General features: G+C 45.8%; 1 protein-coding gene across 1 annotated transcript in view; it reads right to left on the reverse strand.

Moving 5' to 3' along the window:
* Positions 1 to 4183: 4183 nt before the first annotated feature.
* Positions 4184 to 12881, reverse strand: part of LOC143929554 (uncharacterized) — a 38244-nt gene continuing 29546 nt past the window's right edge. Inside the window, exon 7 of the mRNA XM_077453432.1 lies at positions 4184 to 9610. The gene's annotated coding sequence lies outside the window, so the exon portion shown is untranslated. The remainder of the gene's footprint in view (positions 9611 to 12881) is intronic.

A 12881-nucleotide genomic window follows, 5' to 3' on the forward strand; every position in this document is an offset into this window, starting at 1 on the left:
TCGCAATCGCTGTTTGATCTGATTCAGTAAACTGATTTTGAGTCTAGCTGTTATTTATTGTATGTCTCAGAGCAGGTAGAGAGCAAAACTACATGGAGGGGGGGGGGGGGGGGGGCAGGGGTAGCAAGAAAAGTTTTGCCCAGTGTCCAATCAATATTAAAGACAGCCCTGCCTCTTATGGAGAAAGAACCGGGACATGACATCTCATTCGTTTCATTACAAAAGCCCTACGTTCATGGGGATCCATAAATAAATTTGTTATAGCGCAAGACCGTCAGTGACCTCCAGAGCGGTAAAGACCTAGCTGTACAGTTCAACAGTCCACATTGGGTATAGTGCAATGAAACCAGCTGGCTTCAATGTCCTTAGAGCAGCTACTCAGCAGACAGAAGGGATACATGTAATATTGTAAAGAGACACAAGAGGGCACATCTAAGTGCAGCAAATTGGAACATTTACTAATAAAAAGTAAATTGGTCACTTACATGTAGCTGGGAAAAGTGCATGTCATGTATTCAAAAGACTATCATCCATGGAACCCAGGCAATGTAGTAGTGATCTGGAATAGTAGGAAACAGAACCACTAGCATCAGAATCCACACAAGCACAAAAGCCCATCTGACTTTTCTTGATGATGTCAGATGCCGGGGGGTGTGGAGGGGGCAGGGCTTTTGAGGCAGGTAATGCCTTTTTCTCAAGGCTTGAGAAAATGATGTTACTGTGTTGAAACACGTCTCTTGTGCTTGTGTGTCTTCTCTCTATGTTTGTGGGGAAGCTGTTTAGATTGTCTCCAACCAAGGGTTCCATTTTTTGCTGAATTGTTTGGCCAACCTCACCTCTTGAAAATACACTATTTTACCAAAAGTATTGGGATGCCTGCCTTTACATGCACATGAACTTTAAAGGCATCCCAGTCTTAGTCTGTAGGGTTCAATATTGAGTTGGCCCACCCTTTGCAGCTATAACAGCTTCAACTCTTCTGGGAAGGCCGTCCACAAGGTTTAGGAGTGTGTCTATGGGAATGTTTGCGCATTCTTCGAGAAGTGTATTTGTGAGGTCAGGCACTGATGTTGGGCAAGAAGGCCTGGCTCACAGTCTAACACTCTGACTCATCCCATAGGTGCTCTATTGGGCTGAGGTTAGGACTTTCTGCGGCCAGTCAAGTTCCTCCACCCCAAACTCGCTCATTCATGTCTTTATGGACCTTGCTTTGTGCACTGGTCCAAATCATTTGGTGGAGGGGGGGATTATGGTGTGGGGTTGTTTCTCAGGGGTTGTGCTGGACCCCTTAGTTCCAGTGAAGGGAACTCTTTAAGGCATTAGCATTCCAAAAAATTTTGGACAATTTCATTCTCCTGACTTTGTGGGAACAGTCTGGGGATGGCCCATTCCTGTTCCACCATGACTGCTCACCAGTATACAAAGCAAGGTCCATAAAGACATGGATGAGCGAGTTTGGTGTGGAGGAACTCGAGTCCTCACCTCAACCCGATAGAACACCTTTGGGATGAATTAGAGTGGAGACTGCGAGGCAGGCCTTCTTGTCCAACATCAGTGCTTGACCTCACAAATACACTTCTAGAAGAATGGTCAAACATTCCCATATAGACACACTACTAAACCTTGTGGACAACCTTCCCAGAAGAGTTGAAGCTGTTATAGCTGCAAAGGGCGGAGCCAACTCAACATTGAACCCTATGGACTAAGACCAGGATGCCATTAAAGTTCATGTGAGTGTAAAGGCAGGCGTCCCAATACTGTTGGTAATATAGTGTATTAGGTTATGGTAGGTGCAGGACAGGCTAGGATTATTTTCAAGCCAAGGCTGTATGGTACCAAGGTTGTTTCTGTTTGATCTTTTTCCATTCCCTTTTCCTTTGTTTCAGACTCTTATTGACTATCAACCATTTTCCATGTCTTTTTTGTTGATTAATTTCCATCTGAACCTAAATCACTACCAAAAGACCTGACAGGGCTGGGACAAGGGGTGGGCAAGAGGGATGGCTGCCCTTTGAATTGTGGTATCATGTGATGTGGGGGAGGGGGGGGGGCGCCACAAGGAAACTGGAGGGATTTGTGTTGGGAAGGGGATACAAATTGTTGAAGGGGGGGGGGAATTGGGGGGGGAGTTAGGAGTGGTGAATTAGGGGATTTGTGTTGGGAGGGGAGATGGGGAAAAGGATTTGTACTAAGAAGCGGTTTTTGGGGGTGAGTTTGTGCTAGAAGAGGTGATATAGTAGAGGGGGTAGGGAAATTCTCCTCCTGCAGACTATCTCTCCTTCTCCCTCCAGCACTATTCTTCAGGTACAGCTAGCACATGGTTAGGCCTGACACTGGTCTCAGCCAGGCCTTTGCAGAAGTGCCTTATTACAGGCAGGGGCCACGGGCCCCTATAGTGTAGCAAAAGAGAGTTCTGGTGCTAGCTGCCCTCTGTGGTGGACTACTGATTCCAGTCAGCCCTTTTCAGACCCTGACAGCCCTCCTGACTGCAGCGGCCCGACTTCAATGGCAGCAACATCACAATCTTTCCCGCTGGCTCTACATCCATCTCAAACTGCACACTCCCAGTCCGCTCCGGCATGCCTCTCCCAGCTCTTCCAACTGTGCCTGTCACTCACCAACACCCGGGCCGGTGGATCCCTCCTGGAGACTTGCCCGGCAGTATTCCCCGCTGTCCTCCCCTTCTCCTGTTCAGGACACCCCTTGGGTTGTATGGGGTTCCTGTTCGGCTCCGAACACCTGGCCCAAGGTCACCCCCCCAGAGTAGGGGGGCTCCCTCAAAGGCCCGGACAGCCTAATGCTCCATCTCCAGCTCTTCCACCCAAACAATTCCTCCCCAGCTGGGCTGACCCCAGGTATTTAGGGAGGCCTGCCCCTTGCCAATCCAGGTTGGGGATTGGTCAGGGCTCCTCAAACACCCCAAACAGCTCCACCTCTCTTCCCCTCCTCTACTTCTAGAATCTTCTAGAGGCCAGAGGGAGGTAACCAAGAAGGGATGCTGCCTGTGAGTCACCAGCCTACTCTAATGCCCTGTACACACGGTCGGATTTTCCGACGGAAAAGGTCCGATCGGACTATGTTGTCGGAAAACCCGATAGTGTGTGGGCTCTATCTGACTTTTTCCGTCGGAAATCCTAACGGAAAAAGTTTGAGAGCTGGATCTAAAATTTTCTGACAACAAAAACCGATCGGACTCTTTCTGATCGTTTGTAGAGAATTCCGACGGACAAAGTTCCACGCATGCTCAGATTAAATTATGAGACCAAAGCTATTGGCTACTAGCCTCTACGTAGTCCCGTCGTACGCAATGAACGTCACCTTTGTCCGACCACGTGTATACAAGACAAGTTTGGCACAAAATCTGTTGGGAAAAAATCTGATGGATTTTGTTGTCGGAATGTCCGCCCGTGTGTACAAGGGCATAAGATACTCCCAGCCCCACAGATCAAAACAAACAAAAGCTAGGCCTTCCCAAATTTACCTGCACTACAAGGAAAAAAAAAACTTTCCTAGCACCTACCTAAGGTAGAGGGTGCTACACTCATCTCTGGAGCATTGCACTTGAAAAAGTGGCCTATTTGCTTTTAGTAAATCGACCCCATAAAGTCTGCTGGATTTCCAATGGCTGATCTCCCAACACAACCTTCACTATACTGTAAGCCCTTGTACAAACGGTTGGATATTCTGATGGAAAATGTCCGATCGGACCGTGTTGTTGTATAATCCGACCGTGTGTGGGCTCCATCGGACCATTTCCTTCGGAATATCCGACGGACCAAGTTTTCCAGCTGGGCTATAAAATGTTCCAACAACATGATCCGATCGGACTTTGTCCGATTGTGTGTAGAGAATTCCGATCGGACAAAGTGCCACGCATGCTCAGATCAAATTCCTAGACCAAAGCTATTGGCTACTAGCCTGAATGTAGTCCCGTCGTAACGAAATTACGTCATCACATTCTGAACGATCGGATTTTCCGACAACTTTGTCAGACCGTGTGTATGCAACAGTTTCGGACAAAATCCGTCAGACAAAATCCAACGGATTTGGTTGTCAGAATGTCCGACCGTGTGTACAAGGGCTAACAAAAGGTATGTTGAGATGGTATAACTTTTTTCCAGTTTGGTAACATTCAGAAAAAAAAAAAAATCAAACAAACAGGCACATTATAAACATTGTGATTTTAATCACTATAAAAAGATACAAAATGAATGTGTATCAGTGCAATATTTAGGGCAGATATTTGTTACAATAAATACAAAATCTGAATCTGTCCTACAAATGTTATAAAGAAAACATACATACACTTATAAAATGAGTTCATTCATACACAGGCACGTGTTTCGTTGTATATAGTAATGACATACAGTATGTAGAAATAGTGTTTCAGTATCGTTAGGGGAAGAGTGCTGTATACTATACAGCAGGGATATGCAATTAGCGGACCTCCAGCTGCTGCAAAACTACAAGTCCCATCATGCCTCTGCCTCTGGGTGTCATGCTTGTGGCTGTCAGAGTCTTGCTATGCCTGATGGGAGTTGTAGTTCTGCAACAGCTGGAGGTCCGCTAATTGCATATCCCTGCTATACAGTATATATGGCTGAGAGACTAAACCATCCTTCAGCAGTTTGGTGATGTTACATTGTGCTGATATATTCCCATCACTCCAGACTCTGCATAGCACATCATGCTCGTACCATGGTATGATTTTATATCAGTGGTCTCCAAACTGTGGCCAAGTGAAGCCCTTTGCTTGCTTTTATTCAGGCCTTGGAGCTCCAATCCTCCCACTGATACAAGGCACTCTTCCTCCTCCCGACACCAACTACAAGCCACCATTCCCTCCAATTGTTTGTGGAGCATAATTCCTCCCATTCACTTTCAATTATAGGGCACTATTCCTTCCAGGGACACCAACAATGGGGCATAACTTCTCCCAGTGACACCAATGATGGGGCACCATTCCGCCCACTGACACCAATGATGGGGCACTATTCCTCCCACTAAAACCAAGTATGGGGGAACTATTCCTCCCACTAATACCAAGGATTGGGAACTATTCCTCCCAAATCACACCAATGATGGGGCACTATTCCTCCCACTAACACCAAGTATGGGGAATTATTCCTCCCACTAATACCAAGGATTGGGAACTATTCCTCCCAAATCACACCAATGATGGGGCACCATTCCTCCCACTAACACCAAGGATGGGGCACTATTTCTCCCACTAATACCAAGGATGGGGAACTATTCCTCCCAACTCTCGCCAATGATGGGGCACTATTCCTCCCACTAATACCAAGGATTGGGAACTATTCCTCCCAAATCACACCAATGATGGGGCACCATTCCTCCCACTAACACCAAGGATGGGGCACTATTTCTCCCACTAATACCAAGGATGGGGAACTATTCCTCCCAACTCTCGCCAATGATGGGGCACTATTCCTCCCACTAACACCAAGGATGGGGAACTATTCCACCCACTAATAACAAGGATTGGGAACTATTCCTCCCAAATCACACCAATGATGGGGCACCATTCCTCCCACTAACACCAAGGATAGGGTCCTATTCCTCCCACTAATACCAATGATGGGGCACTATTCCTCCCACTAACACCAGGGATGGGGCACTATTTCTCTAACTAACATCAAGGATGGGGAACTATTCCTCCCACTAATAACAAGGATTGGGAACTATTCCTCCCAAATCAAACCAATGATGGGGCACCATTCCTCCCACTAACACCAAGGATGGGGCACTATTTCTCACACTAATACCAAGGATTGGGAACTATTTCTCCCAACTCTCGCCAATGATGGGGCACTATTCCTCCCACTAACACCAAGGATGGGAAACTATTCCTCTAACACCAAGGATGGGGACCTATTTCTCTAACTAACACCAATGATGGGGCACTATTTCTCCTACTAACACCAAGAATGGGGAACTATTCTTGAATCCTGCCACTGACACCAGTGATGGGGCGCTATTCTTCCCATTGACACCAAGGATGGGGAACTATTCCACCCACTAATACTAAGGATGGGGAACTATTCCTCCCACTAATACCAAGGATGGGGCACTATTCCTCCCACTAATACCAATGATGGGGCACTATTCCTCCCACTGACACCAAGTATGGGGAACTATTCCTCCCACTAATACCAATGATGGGGCACTATTCCTCCCACTGACACCAAGGATGGGGAACTACTCCTCCCACTAATACCAATGATGGGGCACTATTCCTCCCACTAACACCAAGGATGGGGACCTATTCCTCCCACTAATACCAATGATGGGGCACTATTCCTCCCACTAATACCAAGGATTGGGAACTATTCCTCCCACTAATACCAATGATGGGGCACTATTCCTCCCACTAACACCAGGGATGGGGCACTATTTCTCTAACTAACATCAAGGATGGGGAACTATTCCTCCCACTAATAACAAGGATTGGGAACTATTCCTCCCAAATCACACCAATGATGGGGCACCATTCCTCCCACTAACACCAAGGATGGGGCACTATTTCTCACACTAATACCAAGGATTGGGAACTATTCCTCCCAACTCTCGCCAATGATGGGGCACTATTCCTCCCACTAACACCATGGATGGGGAAACTATTCCTCTAACACCAAGGATGGGGACCTATTTCTCTAACTAACACCAATGATGGGGCACTATTTCTCCCACTAACACCAAGGAGGGGGGACTATTCTTGAATCCTGCCACTGACACCAGTGATGGGGCGCTATTCTTCCCATTGACACCAATGATGGGGCACTATTTACATTTTTTATTTTTTTTTACTTCCACTGATGCCAGAACATTTTCTACTCCCACTTCTGCTGGTTCATTCCTATTATTAAATGGTTATGTTAACATTGTTGGTAGCATGAAATAGAATATCACCTACACCATAGCTTTTTCAGAAGTATCGTTTTCTCTTTTCTTAAATGTAACCAATTAAATATAGTTGTATGTATTTCTCAGCCAAAAATAACTAGCCTTAGAAAGTATTTTATGTAAAGAGTATTGGATGCTTAAAGCAACCTTGAGGTAATAAGTCAATCAATGCTAAGGCCTCTTTCACATTGTGCAGGGTGGTAAAAATAGGCAGTTAAGGCATGGTTTTACCACCTCCCAACTGACCACCTTAAAGTGATATTAAAGTCAATTGTTTAATAAAAATAACATATATATCATACTTTCTTGCTCTGTGTAATGATTTTGCACAGAGTAGCCCCAATCCCCCTCTTCCTGGGTGCTCTGCTAGCGCTCCTAGCCCCTCCCTCCTGCCCTATAGCAAGCAGTTTTCAATAGGGACACCCAAGCTGACTCACTCCTGAGCCACTGCTGTGTGTGTCCATTCACCCACAGAGCCATCATTCAGCCCCGGCCCCTCTCACTCTCTCTCCTCATTGGCTCACTGGCTGTGATTGACAGTCCTGGAGCTCTGACACGCTGATGCTTTCATGCACATTGCGGATTGCGATGGGGCTCAGGTAAGTACTGGAGAGGGGGAGGGGGGCGCTGCACAGAGGAGGTTTTTTTTACCTTCAATTATAGAATGCATGGAGGTCAAAAACCTTGTGCCTTTAGAACCACGTAAAGTCTAAAATATAGCCAAAAGGGGCTGTTCACATGAATTCTGAAGAAAATTAACTGAACATTTCTATTACAGTTATATTATAAAAGTTACCTTTTGAATTATATTATTATATATTCAGGGGTGGACTGACCATTCAGCCACTCAGGCACTGCCCGAGGCCCCGTGCCACCAAGGGGCCCCATCAGGGTTGCCAGCCCCAATAAAACCAGGGACAGTATGTAAAAATCTGTGTTTTTTTTTGAAATCCCAAGATTATAGCTGCCTCGCCACTCCAGTACCTTTTCAGTGTGTGTATTCTGTGTGTATACTGTGTGTATACAGTATGTGTGTGTGTGTGTGTATACTGTATGGCCCCATAATCTATTGCCTGGGGGCCCCATAATCTCCTATTGCCCGAGGGCCCTGTAATCTTCTCCTATTGCCCGGGGGCCCCATAATCTCCTATTGCCCGGGGGCCCCATAATCTCCTATTGCCCGAGGGCCCCGTAATCTTCTCCCCTATTGCCCGGAGGCCCCATGAGTTGTCAGTCCGCCCCTGTATATATTTGAATATATTAACCACTTACAGACCGGACCATTTTGCTGGTCAAAGACCAGACCACTTTTTGCGATTTGGCACTGTGTCGCTTTAACTGACAATTGCGCGGTCGTGCGACGTGGCTCCCAAACAAAATTGACGTCCTTTTTTTTCCCACAAATAGAGATTTCTTTTGATGGTATTTGATCACCCCTGCGGTTTTTATTTTTTGCGCTATAAACAAAAATAGAGCGACAATTTTGAAAAAAAACGCATTATTTTTTACTTTTTGTTATAATAAATATCCACCAAAAATATATTAAAATAAAGTTTTTTACCTCAGTTTAGGCCGATACGTATTCTTCTACATATTTTTGGTAAAAAAAAAATAAATAAAAATAAAATCGCAATAAGCAAATGGGCGTACCTGTACGTATATTTAAATTTGCCGCCCTGCCATCGCAAGCGCGCCACCGGCGGTGCACTCGCTTGCTGGTCGGGACCCCCATGAGTCCGTTTGCGGGTCCCATGGACTCGATCACTGCGGGCATACCCGCGATTGTCTCACGGGGTGGCTGAACGAGGAAATGCCGTTGTAAACAGCATTTCCCCATTCTGCCTAGTAACTAGTGACGCTGATCTCTGCTCCATGTGATTGGAGCAGAAATCAGTGTTCATGAAATTAAAGCCCAGCCCCCAACAGTTAGTAACACGCCCCTAGGAACACTTAACCCCTACACTGCCACCCACTGGTTAACCCCTTCACTGCCAGTGTCATTTACACAGGAATCACTGCATTTATATAGCACTGATTGCTGTATAAATGACAATGGTCCCAAAAATGTGTCAAAAATGTGTACAAATATGAGGGCCTCATGTGGGACGTGTCAAGCAAGGGGTCTGGGCTGATGTTAAAGTCACCCCCAAGGATCAGGGAGCCTTCTTTAAAGTCAGCTAATTTTTATTTATTTTTTAAGTTACTTCCTGGTTTCCATGCCTAGGCAAATGATCTCATACATTCCTATAGTCTTCAGGAGGGGAGGAGGGGCTTTCTTGGCTAAGCACACCCTATTTTGCTTGCATGCCTGAGATAAGGGCAGATGGATTCCAGGAAATAAGTGCTACGTAAATCATCTGCCCTTGCTCAAGATGACCTCAGCCAGAAATGTGATTCAAAGTGATTTCTCAAGAAAATAAAGCATGAAGACATGGATGGATGGGGGGAGTTTGCTTTAAATATTAAAAATGTATTAAATAGGGTTTTTGGTTTGTGGTGCTTAGACAGTGCAGTGTCACTTTATGTAATCGGTAAGGTTCTAAACAGTATATAACGGTGAGATTGTGCTGCATTCATCAGTTATAAAGAAGCTGGCTCAGGTAATGGTTTGCATTCATCTTCTTGTTCCTCCTTTTTTTTTTCATGGTAGCCCCAGGTTCATCTTGAGCGGCGTCTAGCGGTTCTTCTGAGGACATACAATAAATACATATAGGGAAATATTAAATTAACATGGCATGGCAGCAGCCTGACATCAAAGCTGAATGTTATGCAGTATAACGTGTATCTAAATCTTTTTGTAAATCATCCTTTTATACAGTTGTATGTAAAAGTTTAGGAACCCCTGACAATTTCCATGATTGTCATTTAAAAATATTTGGGTGTTTGGATCAGCAATTTCATTTTGATCTATAAAATAACTTAACCACCTCGCGCCAGCCCTATGGCCGAATGACGGCCGTAGAGCGGGCGCGTTCGTCCGGGTGGTCGTCCCTGGACGTCCTGATGTTTACTTCCGCAATGCGCGCCGCCGCGGGCACGCATCGCGGAAGTTCTGTGTTCGCCGTGTCCCCCGGGGACAGGCAAACACAGATCGCTGTAAACGGCCAATCACAGCGGTGATCGGCGTGTCCAATGGGAGATGATCTCATATGTAAACATATGAGATCATCTCTCAGCGCCGCTCTCCCTCCTCGCACAGTGTGAGAGGGGAGAGAAAAAAAAAGTAAAAAAATTAAATAAAAAGTGCCATCCTCCCCCAGCAATGCCATCTTCCCCCAGCAGTGCCATCTGCCCCAGTGCCATCCGCCACAGTGCCATCCGCCCCAGTGCTACCTGCCCCCAGTGCCATCCACCCCAGTGCTACCTGCCCCCAGTGCTACCTGCCCCAGGTGCCACCTGGCGTCAGTGCCACCTGTCGTCAGTGCCATCTGTCATCAGTGCCACGTGTCATTAGTGCCACATAGTGCCATCTGTCATCAGTGCCACGTATCAGTGCCATTTGTCATCAGTGCCACCTGTCAGTGTCATGTGCCATCTGTTGTCAGTGTCACGTGTCAATGCCACTTATCAGTGCCATCTGTCATCAGTGTCACGCGTCATCGGTGCCATGTATTAGTGCCATCTGTCATCAGTGGCACGTATTAGTGCCATCTGTCATCAGTGCCACGTATTAGTGCCACGTGTCTTCAGTGCCACATATTAGTGCCACGTGTCATCAGTGCCACGTATAAGTGCCACGTGTCATCAGTGCCACATATTAGTGCCATCTGTCATCAGTGCCACATATTAGTGCCATCTGTCATCAGTGCCATCTGTCATCAGTGCCACGTATTAGTGCCACGTGTCTTCAGTGCCACATATTAGTGCCACGTGTCATCAGTGCCACGTATAAGTGCCACGTGTCATCAGTGCCACATATTAGTGCCATCTGTCATCAGTGTCACATATTAGTGCCATCTGTCATCAGTGCCATCTGTCATCAGTGCCACGTATAAGTGTCATCATTGCCACGTATCAGTGCCATCTGTCATCAGTGTCACGTGTCATTGTCCTGGTGCTTCAAAAATGTAATAAATAGTCAACAAGTTAGATGTGTAATTTATGTTCCTAGAACACGTGATGGCGCTACCTGCATGTTGGGCCTCTCTATGTGGCCAGGCTGTGAAAAAGTCACACACATGTGGTATTGTAATACTCAGGAGGAGTAGCAGAATTTTTTGGGGGGTGTCATTTGTGGTATACACATGCCACGTGAGAGAAATAACCTATTACAATGCCAATTTTGTGGAGAAAAAAAAAATGAAAAATCTTAATTTTGCAAAGAATTGTGGGAAAAAAATGACAACATCAAAAAGCTCCCCATGCCTCTTACTAAATACCTTGGAATGTCTACTTTCCAAAAAGTGGTAATTTGGGGGGTATTTGTACTTTCCTGACTTGTTCGGGTCACAAGAAGCGAGATCGGCCACCAGTACATCAGATGTGATCAATTTTGTGCGATTCGCACCACAGCTTGTAGACTCTCTAACTTTCACAAAGACCAAATAATATCCACTAATTTGGGTTATTTTTTACCCAAGATATGTAGCAGTATAAATTGTGACCAAAATTTATGAAGAAAAATTAATAATTTGCATAATTCTGTCACAGAAACAAAGAAATATGCGTTTTTTTTCAAAATTTCCGGTCTTTTTTCATTTATAGCGCAAAAAATAAAAACCCCAGAGGTGATCAAATACCACCAAAAGAAAGCTCTATTTGTGGGAAAAAAAGGACAAAAAAATTCATTTGGGTACAGTGTTACATGACTGAGTAATTGTCATTCAAATTGTGAGAGCACCGAAAGCTGAAAATTGGTCTGGGCAGGAAGGGTGTTTAAGTGCCCAGTAAGCAAGTGGTTAAGGACACAGTAATATTTCAGTAGCGAAATGAGGTTTATTGGATTAACAGAAAATGTGCAATATGCATCAAAACAAAAAATTAGACAGGTGCATAAATTTGGGCACCCCAACAGAAAAATCACACCAATATTTAGTAGAGCCTCCTTTAGCAGGAATAACAGCCTCTAGACCAGTGATGGTGAACCTTGTCACCCCAGATGTTTTGGAACTACATTTCCCATGATGCTCAAATATACTGCAGAGTGCATGAGAATCATGGGAAATGTAGTTCCAAAACATCTGGGGTGCCAAGATTAGCCATCACTGCTCTAGACGCTTCCTATAGCCTGTAATGAGTGTCTGGATTCTGGATGAATGTATTTTGGACCATTCCTCCTTACAAAACATCTCCAGTTCAGTTAGGTTTGATGGTTGCCCAGCATGGACAGCCCGCTTCAAAATCACCCCACAGATGTTCAATGATATTCAGGTCTGGGGACTGGGATGACCATTCCAGAACATTGTACTTGTTCCTCTGCATAAATGCCCGAGTAGATTTTGAGCAGTGTTTTGGGTCATTGACTTGTTGAAATATCCAGCCCCGGTGTAAGTTCAACTTTGTGGCTGATTCCTCAACATCATTCTCAAGAATCTGCTGATATTGAGTGGAATCCACGTGACCCTCGACTTTAAAGCGAAGATCCACCCCTAAAGTGGAGCTTCCGCTCATTGGAACCCTCCCCCCCTCCGGCGCCACAATTGGCACCTTTCAGTGGGGAGGGGGGTGCAGGTACCAGTACAGTACAGGTATCTGCACCCACTTCCAGAATCTGCAGAATCTACGCCCCTTTCCGAAGGTCCCCCGCTGTCTGCTGGGAAACACACGGATCCCAGAGACAGCAGGGACCATTCTTATTCTTATTGCGCAGCGCGACTCGCGCATGCACAGTAGGGAACCGGGAAATGAAGCCGCAAGGCTCCACTTTCTGATTCCCATAGCCAAGATGGCGGCGGCAGCACCCGAGAGACGATCGAGAGATCGGCTTCGGATGCCGACATCGCGGGCGCACTGGCCGG

This window comes from Lithobates pipiens, unplaced genomic scaffold, assembly GCF_037356315.1.
Source record: "Lithobates pipiens isolate NorthernLeopardFrog02 unplaced genomic scaffold, aLitPip1_a1.2 Scaffold_24, whole genome shotgun sequence".
Lineage (NCBI taxonomy): Eukaryota > Metazoa > Chordata > Amphibia > Anura > Ranidae > Lithobates > Lithobates pipiens.